Here is a 5,812-nt window from a genome sequence, read left to right on the forward strand (position 1 = left end):
GACATTAATCTCTGTTAACTTCAATGTAAATCAAATTTTAAGAAAAAATTCAATAATGATAAGACCTTAAAAATAACATCAGACAATTAGTAAGAAAACTAAAATCCTAAGTATAAAAATATCAAAAGGAATGTTACAATTAAATCTTTAATAAAGCGTAAAAATATTTTGATTAAATTTTTAAACAAAAATACAAATTTTTAAACCTATTTCTCTCAGTGTGGGTACGAGAAGCCACCATGTAATTGGCCATATGACAATGTGCACAAGGTGCAAGAAGTTACCATCGAAGAACCAAAAAAAATCCAGAAACTACGAGCGGTAGGAAGCTGAACAGAGCAAAGTTCAAAGTGCAATCGTTCGTTTTTCGGTTATATGGCGCATAAGTTTCCGTTGCTGCACTTGCAAAGTTGCAAAGGCCATAAAAATCGGCCATAAAGCGTCAGGCTTCAAGCTTCGAGCGCCGGGCTTCAAGCTCGGTGGCCACAAAACGTCTCGTAAATCAACTTAACACGCCGCAGGCCGACAGTCCAGACAAGCTAATAATTCTTGTTGACACCCAACGTCTCCAAGTTATGCACAATGAACTGGCTCCCCCGCCCGTTCGGATTAAGATAATCAATTCATTAGCGTGACCGGTCCTGCAACCTGCTCCACTGAGAAAAGAAACAGAGCCTGGTCAGCTAATTTGTATTGCAATAAAGTATATACGAGTACAAATAAATTTAATAAGTTAAACTAAAAATCCTAAATAACTCACACTTAAACAGATTTTGATTTAGCAATTGATACATTTTAAAACATACTTTAATAATAAATATAAGTTTTTGATATAGTTAAAAAAAATCTAACAAATTTCTATAAGCCAATACAATTGTAAAAAAATGTAACTCGTAATTTCTTATTAATTGAAAAACATAAAAATTGTTTACACCAAGGAAAATCATTTTTTAAAAACAATACATTTGAAAAATGCTGTAATAAACTTAAGTACGGAAACTTCGTTTCTTTTGTTGATCATAATTAATATTGGCTTTTGTTTAAGGTACTGACTGTTAAGTTTTTTTTATTAACCTTCTTATTGAATACCAGATTTGGCACCATTATTTTTCTGTGTAATAGCTGGGGTACAACCGAATTACCGAGATGCCAGGACCAACTAAAATCCTTTTCAAAGTGCACAAGTGGAATTGCAATGGCAGTCGCTGAGGGAACAAATGTTCACTCCACATTACATTTGTCTTAGCTGGCGAGCAGATTAATTGCCAATGAGTGTGTACAAGTTCGAGATGAAAGTTTTTCAGAACTCTTCGCCCCCGCCCCCGCCTCCGGCCACGCCCCCTTTTCCGTGCTCCATTGCGTTGCCGTTGCGCTCCGTGTGACAACCTAAAACGGGGCCACGTACATTTTATCTGCTGCTCCTCCGGCTGCTCCACACAATTCGAGGTTTTTGAGGTGAAACAAATTTCCGGTGACATAAACTTAATTAGCTTTTGTTCGGGCTTTTGTTTTATGGTTTTGTGGGTGCAAGTGCCTGTGGGTGGGAGTGGTTGCGTGGTTCCGTGGTTTGCAAACTGGGCGGTTCGGTGGTTCGCTAAAGGAGACCCGGTCTCCTTATCGCCTTTTGTCTGCTCGTTTTTATAAATGGCTTTGGCATGTTGAAAGGCGGCATTTAGTTTTGATTTAATTGCCCCCACTTAACAGATTTATCTCCAAGATGCTTTTACTCTTTTTCAATATTTAATTAGTGCACACACAGCACGCCGACAAAACAAAGCAATGATAAAACAAGTTAAAGCTTAAACAAAACTATATTACTTTCATGCACAAAAGTCGGGCAAAACTTTGCCAACCACTTTCGACATTTGACTTCCTCCGACTCCTCATGCTTGAGTTTAATAAAATGAGAAAATATTTACTGATGATATCACAAAATAATACATAAATGTTTACCGCAAACAAAGGAAGCACTGCCAAGAACAATAACAACAACAATCGGAACCAGCATGAGCAAAAATAATGAAATTGAAAACCGAGCTTACGCCGAACGTGGGTCTTGGAAAGGTGAAGGAAAACTCAAATAAAAGTCGGGCTAAAGTTGTCTGGTCTGGGATTGGCCCTTGAAAGGGGGCGGGGCAGATGGGAAAACTGCGGGGGAAAAACAGGCGGCTGAAACCCGAAGGATTTGAAGAGACTAGAACAATGAGTGCAAAGTTTATAAGCACTTTTCAACATAGCTAAACGAATTCCCATATATGCGTATTCCAAATAAGTTTCTTAGTGGTTGTTTTCTGCTGATCAGGAGGCCAAAGTGACCGTTTGCACACATCCTGAAGAAGTTCTTAAAGGATTATTAAACAACAAAATTAGGGCTGCAGAAAGAAAAACACATTGTGTTATAAAATAAAATTATTAAATCTAGTATGGGCTTGCAAATTATAAAAACTAAAATAGGTAAAAAAATATATATTTTTCATACTCCAGAGGAAATTAAAATTACAATCAAAAGTTGCAAGTCACGAGCTAAACGACTCATTTAAAATTTTTTGTTTAACATTTGCATATTATTTATTGGATCTTTTCTGAATTGAGACTAACAATACGTATATAGAATCTTAAATTAAAAAACTATCTGACAGTCAAGGTGACTGGCGGGAGATTTAACTATTGCTGAGCTGGAAGGTCATTGCGTTGCAATCTAAAGTTTGTATTCTTAAAAATTCAATTCAAATTTATCAAACATTTTGTTTATATTTTGTTTTATTTTCACTCAAACTAAAAGGACGAATCGTTCAGTGTTTGCCGCCTGCACATTCGAAGGTTCAACTGCCTACATGTGAGTGGCTCATAAATACTTTATCAGCCGTCCAGGACTAAGAAGTCGAGAGGTAAGAAAACTTTGCACTGGGACTAAACCGACGATATAATGATCTCCCCAGGGTGTTAAGCAGGACACCCAAGCCCAAGCTCGCTGGTTGATAAGCCCCCCCATTCAGGCAGACAGAGCTGATTAGGTCCTGAATTGTGATTCAGCTTGCATTGCTTGGCATCTCACCTTAATCGGCTGCCAAAGTTACTTATGCTTGTGGATTGTGCCTCAGAAATCTCCGCAATGAAAGCCCAGTGATGAGGAGATATTTTAAACCAGGTTAAGGTACTGAAAATATTAAAAATTACACATTTTAAGGTAGGTGGCATTAACTTGTTTACAATTTTTGAATATGTACATATATATAAGCAAATTTATAGTTAGTAAAATCATAACACACTTTGGGTATTTAATTAATCCTTAACAGATATAAGTTCCATTGAATAGAATTAAATAGTTGTCAACCAAACTATTTGGCATTTGAAAAGTAGATATATATAGTAGTATTTACTCTTGATCTGAAGATATTTTGGTTAACTATAAAGTACCTGGCTTTTTATCAGGTACTGTTACTCAGACACTTCCCATCACTGCTCTTTTCACGTCTGCAGCTTCTTTACGGATAATATTAACAGGAAGTGAAATCAAAAGGTTGGCTTTTACTTGATTTTCCCAATTCGAAGTCAGCCCGAGCCACAATGTTCGTGTGGCTTGTAGTTTAACTTTATCATCTTCACTTGGCGGTCGGGAAGTTCCTTAGCCAGCCTCCGGATTCGACCATGACTGGGACTTCGCCCGGCTCCTCCCCTTTGGGCCCACTCGTCGGCCGACTGCCAGACCTCATCTCCGTTTCCGTTCGCTTTATTCTCCTGGTTTGTCCGGCTCCGTCTCCATCTCCGGATCCGCCTGCTGTTATTGTATAAGCAGCTCATCTGCGGCTGAGCGCATTTTATTTGCTTCAAATTGAGTTATGCCTAATGAAAATCAAATAAGCCGCAATCGAGCCGGAAATGTTGGCTGAGTTGTTCTCGGCAGGACGTGTCCTTGCCTTCGTTTTTCCTTTCCCCGCCGACTTGAGCCTGCCACTTCTCGTTTGGCTGCTTTCCGACTTTACATTAGCTTTATTCCAGTCTTATTCACGCCCTTTTGTTCAAGCGGTTTCGACATCTGAATAGCTCTGGTCCTATTGACAAGCAAATTACTAAATGGCAAGCGATTCAATTAAAATTATTTGAAAAGCACATATTGATTGAATAACACGGAAAAACAAATAAAAACTTATTGGAATTAAAAGCACAAACAATTCAAATGCTATGTCATGTTTATCATTATACCCTTGCAGAGGGTATTATAATTTTGGTCAAAAGTGTGCAACGCAGTGAAGGAGACATCTCCGACCCTAATAAAGTATATATATTCTTGATCAGGATCACCTCCTGAGTTGATATAGCCATGTCCGTCTGTCCGTCTGTCTGTTTCTACGCAAACTAGTCTCTCAGTTTTAAAGCTATCGAGTTCAAACTTTGCACACACCCTTCTTTCCTTTGCACGCAGTATATATGTCAGAACGGCCGGGATCGGCCGACTATATCCTATAGCTGCCATATAACTGATTGATCGGAAATGCCATAATTTTGGTGTTTGTAAAGTTAGGAAGCTGGGATTTTCTATGGCTTTTATATTTGGCCAATCAGTCCGACCTACCAAATTTCATAAGGATCGGCCGACTATATCCTATAGCTGTCATATAACTGATTGATCGGATATGCCATAACTTTGGTGTTTGTAAAGTTAGGAAGCTGGAATTTCCTATGGGTTTTATATTTGGCCAATCAATCCGACCTACCAAATTTCATAAGGATCGGCCGACTATATCCTATAGCTGCCATATAACTGAACGATCGGAAATGCCATAACTTTGGTGTTCTTAAAGTTAGGAATTTGGGATATTTTATAAGTATTAAGAATGCATCATATGAATAATTTTGGAGAATATAATATACAGAGTATTCTGAAAACAAGGATATCAACTTTTGGCTCCGCCCGAACAGTTATGCTTTCTCTTTTCGTTTTTTCCTTTCTTACTCCAAAGCAAATATATTTAAAAATTCATTTTATTTAAAAACTCTTCAGAAAGTGTCGGTCAGATGATAAAAAATGTAACAACGATTTGTAAAGTTTGATTTTAATGCAATTAATATTAATATATTTATGATTTGCATTTCATAAATTCTTAAATGCGTTAAGTTAAAATAGACTCCTACTAAAGAACAAATTTTTATTATTTATTCAATAAACTTAGCAATAATTTTAACAACTTTGTTTATTTCATTATTACAGCACTATTTATTGGACTAAACTCAGGAGGGAGAAAATAGTTCGCGGGAGAGAGTTAGAAAAGGAATGGATAAAAATGTTTTTTTTACGATACAAAAATGTATATTGTAAAATGTATTAATATTACACTAATTATAAAAAACATTTAGAAATATGTGTAAAGGGCAATCCAACTATTTATTAAGATTTAATATTTGAGTATGTAGTTGTTTTTGTTTATCCTTGGTACACCTTATAATAGTATGAAGTATTCTCAAACATTTTGTTTTCTCCGTGTAAATATCTCAAGAACGCCTTGTTGGCACACTTAGCAGAAACATTCCTACACATTAATTCTGGCATTCAGACAAACAAATTTCATATTTTAGTTGCCGTCTGTGGCAAGTGCAGAGGGAAATGCAGGAAAAGCCCGTCAGAATTTTGTTTATACATCAAATTGCCCTGGCAGAGTCATTATCCACATGCATGAGACCAGGACAAGTATCTCCGACCCGTCACGCCCCCTTTTTTCCACCCGCCTAGGCAGGCGTTAAGTGCAAGTGTGGAAAATTATTTAATGACTTTTCTGAATTTGAAACGGAATTTGTAAGTGCGTTGCGGCGGCGA

Source organism: Drosophila rhopaloa, unplaced genomic scaffold (assembly GCF_018152115.1).
Source record: "Drosophila rhopaloa isolate 14029-0021.01 unplaced genomic scaffold, ASM1815211v1 contig_178, whole genome shotgun sequence".
NCBI classification, from domain to species: domain Eukaryota; kingdom Metazoa; phylum Arthropoda; class Insecta; order Diptera; family Drosophilidae; genus Drosophila; species Drosophila rhopaloa.